The sequence below is a fragment of the Sciurus vulgaris genome (genome assembly GCF_902686455.1).
Source record: "Sciurus vulgaris genome assembly, chromosome: 10".
In the NCBI taxonomy this organism is placed as follows: domain Eukaryota; kingdom Metazoa; phylum Chordata; class Mammalia; order Rodentia; family Sciuridae; genus Sciurus; species Sciurus vulgaris.
Window position 1 is genome coordinate 10,353,068 of NC_136470.1, and position 14,160 is coordinate 10,367,227.

Consider the following 14,160-nt stretch of genomic DNA (forward strand, 5'->3'; position numbering starts at 1 on the left):
TACAGTGACACACCTATAAATCCAGTGACTCAGGAGGCTGAGGCAGGAGGATCGTGAGTTCAAGGCCAGTCTCAGTAACTTAGTGAGGCTCTAAGCAATTCAGCAAGACCCTGTCTTTAAATACAGTACAAAAAAGTGCTGGGGATGTGGCTCAGTGGTTAAGTGCCCCTAGGTTCAATCCCTGGTACCAAAAAAAAAAAAAAGAAAGAAAGAAAGAAAGAAATGGCATGAAATTCAGGCGTGACATGCACCTATAATCCCAGCAATTTGGGAGACTGAGGCAGGAAGATGGAGCGTTCAAGGCCAGACTGAGACCCTGTCTCAAAAAACAGAAAGGGCTGGGGCTATAGCTCAGTGGGAAAGCGCCCCTGGGTTCAATTCTTAGTACTGCAAAAGAAAAAAAAAAAAAAAATGACATGAAATGCAATAACCATTCACTGTACTGTCCAAACTGGAACATTTAAAAATGTTTGCAGTGCCCACAGGCATAAGTCAGGGCTGTCCCAGCAAGCAATGAGGACATATAGCCACCCTCTCTCTATAACTGCATCCGTCCTCAGCCCTTCCCATGCAAAGATGAAGTTTTATCTTTGCTGCAAATCCTTCTTTGTTTGTTTCTCCCGCGAGCCCAGTCTGTTTTATACACATTCGCAGCGAGACTGAGGGATTAGCTGTATTCCGGCTGTAGTTAATTCACTGTTTCCAGTTACCAAACACAAGTCCAATCTTAGCAATTAAATTGGCCAGATCAAATCAGGTCCTCTTTACACCTGTTCCTCTGCTTAATTAGGTTCTGATCTCCTGGGGATAGTTGGAGGCTCGGAGGACCATGACCTAAGACTTGGATTAGGAGAGCTGCATCAGACACCCAGCCGCGGCCATGGCACACAGGTGACATGCCTGAAACAGCCCCAGCTCTTCAGTCTAGAAATTTGTCTTGACAACCTGGCTGGGATAAGGGTCCCCTTTTCTGTTACAGACTTCCTTTCATCTCCTCCCCAGGGTAGGAAATGTTCTCAGCGGGGGTTCTTTCTGAGGTAATTGTTGGGCAGGAGTCAGTGGTTAATCCTGCCCATCTAATTAGCAGTCTGTTATGATTTATCAGGATAATGAGGCGGGGAACAAAGACTTTGCTTCCCCCACCCCCTTTCCAGCTACATTGGCTTCTTTTCTTCCTTTTGGAAGATGACCCAACGTTAATGAGAAAGAGTCGCTTATTGTTGGGGTGCAAATAGAGAGATAAATGACATCAGTAATTAAGTCACAGGCCCTCTTGGGTATAATGAAGCCATTTGTCAGGCAATATTATTCAATTAATTAATTCCATTAGGGCTACCACACTCCTCCAAATCCAGCCATTCCGCTGGCAGCTCCAATAATTTGTATGATATAAAAATAGAACGGTGCATCGAGGCATCATGAAACCAGAAAGCAAGCGTCTCACCACCCAGGAGCCTAACTAGAAGTCTGATTTGTGAATGTGGGAAGGCTCGGGGTGGCCACAGACCTATCACGGCGTGAACACGTGTCCTGTGTGTACCTGAGTTCAAATCTCTAGGGAGAAAAAGGGGGTCGGTCCAGTCCATCTTGCCACACCATCTTAGGGGCCGCTGGCAAGGCCTGTCAGCTGCCTTTCTGGGATCAAGGAGAGGTCAAGGACTCCGGTGACTGGGAGTGGAACTGAGGGGTATAGTGAGCAGGAATGGCAGCTGCCCACCACATGGTCAGTGGCCAGTGCTCCTCTGCTTTCTTTTCTCTCTGTGGACAATGTTCGAGGAGAAGCCTGTGGCTGTCCCTGCCTGGCTACCTCTCCCTGCTCGAGTTCCTTCGGTCTCCCCGGGAGCTGATGTGAATAGATGCACCCACATTCTCTTTAGTTCTTTCTCCGTCCTGCTCCTGACTTGTCTTAGAATTCTTTACCTCCCATCCCCGGTAGGAAATGTGCCTGCCGAGAAAAAGGAAAAGAGCCCAGGACCCCACTTAAGAAAAGTCCGCCTGAAAGAACCAGAATCATGACATTCTGGGAACGAAAGGCCAGGAACTCCTTCAGAGCCTCACCAGCCCCCACAGCCTCCTTCGCTCACCCCATCCACCTCGGCTTTGACCACCACCATTAGCAAATACTGTCTCTGCGCTGCGTTGATTTTGTCCTGCGTTGATGAGTCGCTAATACTCGAGGAGCATTGTGATCTGCTTTATTCACTGTGACACAGCAGTAGTTCAGCTAAATTCAGCATTCAATATACCCCTACGCTCGTTCCTCGGAAAACAACTCACCTCCCCGACAGCCGACTTCCAGAGTCCAGAACATGCTCTGTTTGTAAGCCGGGTAGCTGCCTGCCCCTTTTTTCTCACCTGCCAGCTAATCAAGTCAGCTCTTGTTTCCTGAGCCCATTCTGTGGAAGAGAATATGAATCAACAGTGATGGTTCCAAAGCCTGCAGGCCCAGGTGAGAGGGAAGGGGCCAGCTTCAGAATGGCCTGGATCTGTCAAAACAGACTGATGAATCTGAGATGGGCCCCCCAAGTTGGCATTTCTACCCTCCCTCCTAGTCGAAGTGTCTTTAGAAAAAGATGGACTTACCCAGGTGAGAACCACTGGCCTAGATCACAGAATACAAAGAAATTCTAGAGGTAACTAGCTATTCAGAATCCTGGGCATCCAGCCACATCCCTGGCTGATGCAAAGCCCACCCTCCGTGGAATGGATCATGCAGAACCAGAACAGCTCTCCCTGGCTCTCCTCTACATTTCCCTGCAGCCCTAGGGTGGGATTCACAATCTCTCACCCATACCTCACTTCGGCTCATAATTAGACCTAGAAATAGTGCAGGTAATTTACGAGATTTGAGTATTTCTGAATGAATTGTGAAAATGTTTGTTTGGTTTTGTTTTCTGGGTTTTGCTGATGTTTCACACATCCAAAGGAACTCCTCATGCTTGACAAGGTTTGGGGATCTCTTACTATTTTGGTGGGAGCTTCAGATACTCATAAACCTGGATCCAAACTGGGTAAGAACCTGGCAATTCTAATTCTAAATGCTATGATTCCTATGGCCATCTGGTCCAAAGCTTTCCAAACTTCTCTTTGCATCCCACTCACAGAAAATACAATCCAAATTCAAATTCGCATCTTGATTCTAGCATCCCATGCTCATGTTATAGTGCATTCCCCTCAGAAGGCAGCAACCAGCTTTTGTAAGGGAAGGTGATTTTGGAGAGTGATCCCAGCAGACAGGCATCAGGGACTGGAGGGACTATGGCCAGGAAGAGAGAAGAGAAGGTGGTGAAGGGCTCCATGACTTCTGCGGCCTTCTAAGAAGTCGTGAGGAACATGCCTCAGGAGTCGCAGCCTGAGGAAAAGAAAAGGGAAGCATTTACCCTACCCTCTCACTTCCTGATCCAGGGTTGCTTCCCAGGTATTTGACTCACACGCTCTAATGCTAGAAAACCATCTCAGAGAAGCCCAGAGGAGAACGGGAAACACACAGAGCAGCCAAGACAAGACACCATCCAGGGACACCTGCAGGAAGTTAGCTGCCCCAGCAATGGCTGATGTGGACGGAGGCCAGAGGTGAGTGATATACACAGAAGAAACTGGGAGCAAATAACATTTTTTATTTATAGGTGTAATTATCAAATTTCCTGTTAACTATAATCTTTGAGTCAACATATTTTAGCCTACTGTAAGCATTAGCATCAAGTTTCAGGAGTGTGTCTAAAATCATAAACCTATCACGTGCCTAGGTGCCCCATTTCTAGAAACCTCGACCTTTTCCTACAAGATCTAGGAAACAGTGACTAAACAATGAGTTTCATGACAACCATTTCAAAGTCATCAGATACTGGGAGGAACTCGATAAAAGTTATTTTAGCCATGCATGGTGGTGTGTGGTTGTGATCACAGAGACTGGGGAGGCTGAGGCAGGAGGATCCCAAGTTTCAGGCCAGACTCAGCAACTTGGTGAGACCCTGTCAGAAGAAGAAGAAAGAAGAAAGAAGGAGGAGGAGGAGGAGGAGGAGGAGGAGGAGATGTTGCTCAGTGGTAAAATGTCCCTGGATTTAATCCTCAGTAACAACAACAACAACCAAAAAGTTATTTTGTCAGTTGTTCAGGGTCAAGATTAAAATATAGATTGAAATTTCTGGTACATACCTGTAACTTCAGCTATTTGGGAAGCCGAGGCAGAAGGATCCAAGTTTGAGGACAGCCTACACAATTTAGTGAGACCCTGTCTCAAAATTAAAAAATCAGAAGGGCTGGGGATGTAAAATGAAAAATTGCTTTCATTATCTTATGTCTGAAATTCTTACCTTGTGTGTTTAAAATACCAACTAGCTGCTATTTGTATTGTTCTGTATGACCATTTGTTCTCTATAAATGAAAATCAAAATCAAGCATAATAGTCACTGTCTTTTCCTTCTCTGGGTTCCTGATGTCCAGAGGTATCATCCCAGGGACAGACTGCCATGAGAGAAAAGGCCCTCTTCAGACAAAGTGAAGATCATCATGAAGCCATGTACTGTTATTAACGTGAATTCCAACATCTGTGTTGCTTGTGTGCCTATCTTTAATAAATGCTCCAGTTAGGACATGGACCAAAGAACCGACGGCTAAGAATAAAGGCCACGTGAAAAACTGCAAGCATCCTGGCTAGCACCTCTGGGGCTCTGCTCGCAGATAAATTGACCAAGGCCAAAGCTGAGCATGCTCCCTTGAGCAGCCCTCCTGTCACGCATGCGCATGTGGTATCTGCTCAGAGGCTCCGGAAACGTTGAGACAAAAGAAAAGGTACTCGAATACCTTCTAAAAAGGTATCGCTGAAATTTTTTAAAAATATGTGAACGTGCAGAAACTAGTAGAATGAGCCGTAGAATACATCACCCAGCTGAAACCACCATGACCAACCCTAAATACTTAAAATATTTTTTTTTTTTTTCAAATTTAAACAGGAATCATTTTTGCTCCCAAAGACAGGAAACCGGGGAAGATTTTCATGACCCCCTGAGGGTTTGTGACCTGCTGGCTCTTTGGTTCACTGACCTTGTTCAATCCTTTCTTTATATGAGGGAATGCTATCTTCTCGCATTCTCTGGCTGTTGCTCATGCTTGCAGCAAATTAAGTGGACTCTGTCTATGATTTCAGCAACGGTGACATATAATCCCAGTGTTAAAGGATGGAATTTTCCAATGCAAGAAGCAGCAGAAGGCACAGAGGAAACGTTGCCACGAGAGCAAAGCCTTCCCAACACAGTACCTCCGACTGTGCTACAGAGCAACCCCGCGCTTGCATGAAAAGTGAAAAAGGAGTCTGACAATGGAGTGATTGTTCTCTCTCTACAAGCAATTCTTCTATTTCTAACCCTCGGGGGCTGTGCTGGCAACAAGCAGACGTCTCCCCTAGGTCTTCCTATAGCAGCCGGCAAGCCAAGAGGAAAAGGCAGAAGCGCTGGTCATTTTGTAGGAGACCAGGATGGGGACACCCCACCACCGCAGCCACCAGCGCTGTTATCTCACAAAACAAAGAGAGAGGTGAGCAGGCCAGCTGCTCAATTTGTCCCATTTGTTCATAAAGAACCCAAAGCTAGCGACGTGGATCAGCTTCTTGCCTTTTGTCCAACAACTTGCCTACTACTCTAGAAAAACAAGGGAGCCCTGCCAAGAATCTGCAGTCCCCTAAATCTCAAAATAATGACTAGCCTATTCTGTGCTCCCATCCAAGGAATTGTTGGTTCCTACACAAGAAAACCCTTAGGGGTGAAAAGTAGGGAGTCCAAGAAAGGCATGTGATTATTTTTGCCACTTACTGGCCCTTGTCCACACTTTGGAAAGAAAGGCAAATCTATTTTTGACATCAGCTATTCAGCTTGCAAATAAAATCAGCCTGTACAGCATATCTAATTGAAATGTTGATTCCAAATTCTACATAACTTTTCTACAGCTCCAAGCACACACACACACAGCCTCACACTGGATGTTCCATTTATTTGACATCTATGAGCTAGGAATAGGTGGAGGAAGTAATGCCCTCCCCGATTTCTAGTCGACAACTTCCATCTTTTTTGAAAAAATGATCCACAGGAGTGATCACGTGGCAAGTTGAACTGCTTGATTCAAATAACAATGCTTCTAACACTGGCTGTGACATTCAACAGAATGGGTCCTTAAAGAGAAAATGGTGTGCTCAAGAGATATGAGAGAAAATAAAATGTGAAGTGTTTAAGGAGAAAGAAGCAGAGTCACGTAGTAGCCTTCAAATATTAGCGTAGGCATTTGAGTTGTTCGTGTCCATCCTGGGACTGAACAGCAGAGATCAAGCAGGAAGTCCACGTGGCCTTGTGAAAACTAACACAAGTATAGGTACCCCTGGACTCGTGATGAGGTTACATCCTCTTCATGAAAATATCAGGAGCAGCAAATGCATTTAATACACCTAACCTACCTCCAAGGCCAGTCTACCTGAATTTTGTGCCAACAGTGGGGCAAAACCATGTGACACAAAGTCCGTTAAACTGGTCTTGCATATCTTGCATAGTTTATTTACCACTGTACTGAATGTGAAAACCAGAATGCTGGGTGGGTTCACCATCGATGCGCACAGTGGAAAGCACACTTGGGGCCAAGAATGTTTGAAGCATTTTACGGAAAGTAATTGCGGGATGAAGAGGATTCTGTGGTGGCAGGGTCACCAGTTTGGCTGGGAGCCGTGGGCATGCTGCACTGCCCAGGGTTGTGAGAGTATCCAGTGTGCATCATTAGCCTGGGAAAAAGATCACAATTCAAAACTTGAAGCATGATTCATACCGAATGTGCATCGCTTTTATGCCATCGTGAAGTCAAACAGTCCTCAGGCCAGCGGAGGAAGCAGAGGACCTCTGCCTTGTATTGTCACTGGCAACCTGATCACCACATTTGCACACAGACTAGAAAATAACTTCTCATGGTGGCTCCTTGCTTGAAGGAAAGCCAAGGATACACAGATCATTGTTTCAAAGAGAAAAGTAGATGTTTCTAATAGCCACAGAAACAGATATAATCCAGACTTCGGCTTGTCTTTTAGTTAAAAACCAGAAAGGTACAGTTTTACAAAAATAAGTCCTAACATGAAAGGATGGAGTTGGTTTTGCCTTTAATTCATTTCAAAGGCAAAGAAAATTACCCTTCTGCAGAGCCTCTGATTGATATTGTCCATCCAAAGTAAAGTAAAATTACAAAAGAAAGAAGCTTTCCCTGCCCTTCTGAGCCTGCTTCATCAACCACCCACCTTGTCCGGGTCAGAGGTTTTGATGGACGTCCTTTATGCCACAACCTTAATACACCTAACTATCTGCCTATGTCTATGTCTATATCCTCTATATTTATATCTATGTCTATATCTATATCTGAACTGAGGATTGAACCCAGGGGCATTCTGTCACTGAGCTACAGCTCCATCCCTTTTTAATTTTTATTTTGAGACAGTGCCTCCTGAAGTTGCTCAGGCTGACCTTGAACTCAAAATCCTCCTGCCTCCATTTCTTGAGCAACTAGAATTACAGGTATGTGCTGTCCTCTTTTCTGCCTGTTGTAGACAGGATTTCTCAGCCCTTGGAGCTACCTTGTCCTATCATCTTAGCCCACAAAGGACTTTAAGTAGGAGTTTAATCAGTGTTGTTGGGTGACTGAATACCTTAAGGGTTCCTTATAAGATTTTGGTCGTATCTATTACTTCTATTGATGAAAATAGGAGAGATGAAAGTGAAAGATAATAAAAGTCACAGTTGTAGTTTCTTAGTATCAAATTTCATCAGACCCTGGAAATGGTCATAAAATATTAATTTTTATTTGGTTTTTTAAAAAATTCTTATTCTGTTCGTCATAAAATATTAAACTAAAAAGAAACCAAGCTAGGACTCCCACATAGTGGTCTTCAGTGCCAGGAAGCCTGGGACTGCCTGTTTGGAGACTGAAACCTTGGGACAGTTGATCCCTCCTCAAGCTCTCAATGACTCTGACACCAGAGTCTAAATGTTGACTTAGTTGGAAATCAGCAAGATTTGAGAAGGCTTATCACAGACGTGTATATACACCCTGTACCTGCCCCACCACGAGGCTCCGCCTCAGCTTCCTGTTTATTTCCTTCGTTGTACTTAGAATAGCATGATCATTTTTCTGGTTATTCATTTACTATCTCTCCTCCCTTCTGTGTGAGCACTATGTGGGCAGGAGAGTCATCCAGCGTGTTCACCACAGCCTTAGAACATTCCCCAGCAAGCAGGAAGCTCAAGAAGCACGTGCTAAGTGCAAAACTCTCTCCCTCATTACAGAAGCCAACAGAACCACTGCATTTCCACTGATTCTAAGATGCATGGATTTTCCCGACTTAACATCCCTGAAGTTGGGATGCATCTTAATCAATGGTGCCCTTCAAAAGCCATCAGCCGCCAGGCATGGCTGCACAAGCTTGTGATCCCAGCTACGTGGGAGTCTGAGGCAGGAGGATGGCAAGTTCAAGACCTGCCTTGGCAACTGAGTGAGACCCTGTCTCAGAATTTAAAAAGTATGAAAGGGTTGGGGATAGTCTCCGTGGTAGAGCAACCCTGGATTAAATCCCCAGTAGAGAAAAAATTTAAAAATCCATCACCAACTGGCAGTCATGACATTATTGCCCTGATACTCCTAAGTAAAGCCCTTGGGTTAGAGCAATTTACATCATTATTGCTTCAGTTGAGATATACACATTGTAAGTTTAATGTGAGCATTGAACTGCTATTTAGAAATGTCCTCCAAAAGAGTTTCCTATGATTCAGCATTGAAATGACAAGCTATTTTGTACTTGGGCACAGAAGCCAAGTAGCAGGATGTAAATGTGATATTAATGAAGAATGTTGTCACAGAAGGAATGGTCATGAGTCCACATTTTCTTGCAAAGAACAACCCAGTGCTTTAGAAACCTGGAAAAGAAAGGTACCCATGAGCTGAGCAAGCTGTGTTGCTTTCTGTTATTGAGACATCTGTTGTATTGCCAAACCCCTCAGAAGAGAGAAAGATTAATTTAAAAGGAATCTGATGTGATTGATTCAGATGCCATTCAAGATTGTCATTAAAGTCATCCATTGGAGTCTGTTGGCAGGGTTTCTTTCTTTCTTATCCATGTATAAAATAATGGTTGTTCTTACCATCAAGGACATCTTAGATTGGACTTGACCTAAGGCATTAGCCTCTCCCAACCTTTTATTTAGGTCTATGAAACAGCCCTCCCAGAGACCATCAAAAAAGATAGCTGGTACATGGCAGGGTCAAGAAAGTGTAGCAACTTCTTCAGTCTGTACTTTTCCAGAACCTCTTGATGATTAAGTTCTACGGGGCCTATTTGAGGGAATCTTGTTATTATCTCAGCCCTGCCCCAACTGACTCCTGTTGTGCAGAGCCTGCTAAATCTCAAAGTCCAAACATTGACAGTTATCTACCACCTTCAGTGACCATAGGCATGTCATTGTGGACTTGTGTATTTCATTGTATTTCCTACACAGGACAGAAACTGGAGAAATGCTCAGAAATAGTGCAGGTACAGCCACACAAGACAAAACTTGGTCAGTGCCCTAAGCGGAGAAGTAAAGAGAGCCATTAGAGGGAGTCCAGCTAATAATTACCAACAGTGACTGCATGTTAAACAAATGCACCGATCTTTCTTTGACTCTCCCAAGGCACTGTTAAATGCTTAAATCATTTGCTAGTTTGTTCGTTCACCAAATAATTGAGCATGTACTATGTGCCAGGCCATCCTACTAGAAGTGGGGCATAGAAGAATGAACAAAATGGACACATTTTCTACACAGGGTACACAGGGCTACAGCAGGGTTTTTAATTCAGGATTCATAGATTCTCCCCCCAAGTTGTTAATAATTAGAATTTGAATGGGGGAAAAATTAGAGCACTTAAGAGGTACTAGTCTTTGCTAGCCTCTCACTCTTGGAAATAATTGATTTGTTCTGTCATGAGTTTTATCTTCTCAAGAATTTCACATAAATTGAATCATATGGTCCTGCAGAACTTTCGAGATTGGCTTCTTTCCCTCCACCTATGCTTAAGATTTATTCACGTGGCATGTGTCAATAGCTCAGTCCTGTTCATCGCTGAAGGTGTGGTATTCCATTGTAGGAATGTGCCACAGCCTGTTTACCCACTGAAGGACATTTGGATTGTTTTCTGTTACTGGGGATCACGAGCAGAGCTGCTGTAAACACTCATGCAGACTTCTGTGGCCATCAGTTGTCCATTCACTTGGGATTGCTGGGTCATATGTTAAGTGTATGCTTAGTTTTATAAGAAACTGCCAAGTGGTTTTCAGAGTGGCTGTGCACTTTTGCATTCCTGACGGTGATGTATCAGAGTTCTGATTGCTTTGCATTATTGTGAGTTCTCAGTATTGTCAGCACTTTTTATTTTCACCATTCAACTATGCGTGTGGTTATATTTCATCAGGATTTTAATTTGCATTTCCCCAATGGTCAATTATGTTAAATGTCTTTTTGTATGCTTCTGTATGGCTGGGTATTTGCTAATATTTTGCTAATGTTTTTGCAATGTGTTCATGAGAGATCATTCAGTACTTTTATTGCACCATCTTTGGCTCTGGTAATAGGGTAATGCTGACCATGTAAAGTAATTTGGGAAGTGTTCTGTCCTCTTCCGTTTTCTGGAAGAAAATACAATGAATGACATAGAACTCATTGTATTTCTTTTTAAAATATTTGGTAGTGTATGCTCATATGCTAGAATCTGTGTCTGGAAGTTGCTTTTATAGAGGATTTAAACTACAAATTCAACTTTAAAATAGTGATAGTTATCCACATGCTTCTTGGGTGACTTTTGTTAACTTGTTGCAGAATTTTTTTCCCCCATTTTATCTAAATTGTCAAATTAATAAGCAGAGTCTGCAGTAATGGCCTCTTTTCCTTTCCCCATATTGGTAATTTGTGTTCTTTCTTCCTCTCTGCCAGTGGTGTTACAAATTGATCAATTTTACAAAACTCATTGATTTGCACTATTGTTTTTGAAATTGTTTTCAATTTCATTGATTTCTGCTCTTATTATTCCCTTTCCTTACTTGCTTCAGTTTTATTTTGCTCTTCTTTTTCTAATTTCTTAAGGCAGCAGCTTAGATTGTGAGGTTGTTATTTTTCTCTTTTCCAATATGAGTGTTTTAATGGTATAAATTTTCCTGTAAGCACTGCTTTGGCTGCATCTCACAAATTTTGATTTATTGTGTTTCATATTCATTCAGTTCAAAATGCTGTCTCCCTCTTTGACCTGTGAAGTATTTACAAGTTCCATTGTGCTGATTAATTTCCAAAAGTATGGAAATTCTCTCATTCTGTATTGATTTATCGTGTAATTGCATTATGATCAGAGAAGATACTTTGTATGATTTTCAGTTTTTAAATTTGTTAAAATTTGTTTTATGACCTAGGATATGGTCTATCTAGGTGAAAACTGCATGTGAAGTTAAGAAGGAAGTGTATTCTGTTGTTGTTCAGAAGCTCGTTCTAGGGGATGATCCAGGATGGCGGACTAGAGGGTGACCGCATCTCCAGTCACTCCAGAACCCAGGTTCAAGAAGGGGAGGCATTGAGAGACTCGGACTAAAATAGAGCCACGGGGTGAGTCTCCCCCACCTGGTGAAGCTCTGCCCAGGCGGCAGGCCCGGATTCGGGCAGCTTATTAGAGTAGGGCAGGGCAGCTAGAGTCTTCCCCAGGCAGCCCTGTGCACTCCGGCGGTGGGCTCCTCCCACAGGGCCAGATTCTCCAGCATCTCAGAGCAGGCCCACCAGTGAGAGCCTTTCTGCACAGAACCAAGCTTCGAGTCCCTGAACCAGCACGGCGAGTTCCTGCCCTCAGGTTGCTTCAGGGAACAGGACAGGGCAGCCAGGGACTTACCCAAGCAGCCTGGCCCCCTCTGGCGGGAAGCGCCTTTCCAGGCTAGCTTCTCAGAGCAGACCACCCAGTGAGAGCCTTTCTACACAGAGCCAGCCACAAGTCCCCAAGCCAGCAGAGACCTCCAACCCGCAAGCAGCTTCTGGGACCAGGGCAGGGCAGCCAGAGACCTCTCCAGATCTCTCTCTCTCCCTGGAACCAGTAGCGGGTTAGGGGCAGCTTTCTTCGGAAGCACTTCATTATCAAGTTACTCCAAGACTTCAGGCTACTGAAGGCAGGAAGGTGATACACTGGAAATCTACAGGGACACTATAAGCCAATAGAAGAATTCTGCAATATCACAGAGTCCCACTGACATCTGACCAATATGAGAAAACAAGGGAAGAAAATGTCCCAAAAAAACCTAGATACTATATCAATAAAACCCAATGACAGCACAGCAGAAGAAATGTCAGAAAGGAAGTTCAGAATGTACATAATTAAAACAATCAGGGAAGCAAACGAGGAGATGAAAGAGCAAATGCAGGCATTGAAGGAGGAGATGAAAGAGCAAATGCAGGCATTAAATGATCGCACCAATCAACAGTTAAAGGAGCAAATACGGGAAGCAAGAGATCATTTCAATAAAGAGTTAGAGATATTGAAAAAAAACCAAACAGAAATCCTTGAAATGAAGGAAACAATAAACCAAGTTAAAAACTCCATAGAAAGCATAACCAATAGGATAGAACACCTGGAAGACAGAACCTCAGATATCGAAGACAAAATATTTAATCTTGAAAACAAAGTTGACCAAACAGAAAAGATGGTAAGAAATCATGAACAGAATCTACAAGAATTATGGGATATCATGAAAAGGCCAAATTTAAGAATTATTGGGATTGAGGAAGGCTTAGAGAAACAAACCAAAGGAATGAACAATCTATTCAATGAAATAATATCAGAAAATTTCCCAAATCTGAAGAATGAAATGGAAAACCAAGTACAAGAGGCTTAGAGGACTCCAAATATATCAAATTACAACAGACCCACATCAAGGCACATTATTATGAAAATACCTAACATACAAAATAAAGACAGAATTTTAAAGGCCGCGAGAGAAAAGAATCAAATTACATTCAGGGGGAAACCAATAAGAATATCAGCAGATTTTTCAATCCAGACCCTAAAAGCTAGAAGGGCCTGGAACAACTTTTACCAAGCCCTGAAAGAAAACGGATGCCAACCAAGAATCTTATACCCAGCAAAACTTACTTTCAGATTTGACGATGAAATAAGATCCTTCCATGATAAACAAAAGCTACAGGAATTTACAAAAAGAAAGCCGGCATTACAGAACATTCTCAGAAGCTCGTTCTATAAATGTCAATCAGGACCTCTTGTCTATAGTGTTGCTTGGTTCTCTGCTGATTGTCTACTGAATTCTGTCCATCACTGAGAGCAATGCTGACACCTCCAACTATGAGTGTGGATTTGCCTATTAATAGACACGGAGAATAAGAAATTCCCAAAATAATGAGACCTGAGAAAAAGAAAAGGAAGTAAAAATGAAGGCCGTGCATTGACAGCTGTCATCTCCCAAGACCAATGTTTCCAAGACGCTGGCTGCAGGCAGAGAGGACGTTTTACCATCCTCAAATGAAACAGTCTCTAGGAGGCGCATCTCCTCCAAAGCAAGATCTTTTTTAGGCACTGTCCACAGACCTTGACGGAAAGGGCTCACACTCCTGACTGTCCAAGCACACTGACAAAATAACCCATGTGAACCCAGTCCCTTTCTTTGTTCAGTGGCTCATTTTTCACCAGGAAGGTGGGTCCACAGGCTCCATTCATCCCCCTGAATAAAGAGCTGAGAGTAGGCATTAGGTTTGCATCCTACCCGGTCTTTTTGTGCTGACATCTATTTCTTATTTCAGTTCTGTTAGTTTCTGTGCCATGTATTTTCCAGCTCTCTTGTTTGGTTGGTACATCCACATTTAGGATTGTTTTGTCTTCTTAATGAAAAGCATTATATATTACATCTTTCTATCCCTGGTAATTTTCTTGACTCTGGCTATCTATCTATCTACCTATCTATCTATCTATCTATCTATCATCTATCTATTATCTATCTGTTTCTTGTAGACACCATATAATTGAGTCATCTTAAAATTCTGTCATAGCAATCTGTTTTAATTAGTCCATTTACATTTAACATAATCGTTTTTAATTTACATGTAATGTTTTATCACTTGTGTGTTTGTC

The 14,160-nt window shown here is 43.0% G+C and overlaps 1 long non-coding RNA gene across 1 annotated transcript; it reads left to right on the plus strand.

Moving 5' to 3' along the window:
• The first annotated feature begins 1,376 nt into the window (after positions 1–1,376).
• Positions 1,377–4,923, plus strand: LOC306670280. The gene is made up of 2 exons (XR_013766369.1): positions 1,377–2,449; positions 2,927–4,923. It is a non-coding gene; the product is annotated as an uncharacterized lncRNA (long non-coding RNA).
• The last annotated feature ends 9,237 nt before the right edge of the window (positions 4,924–14,160 follow it).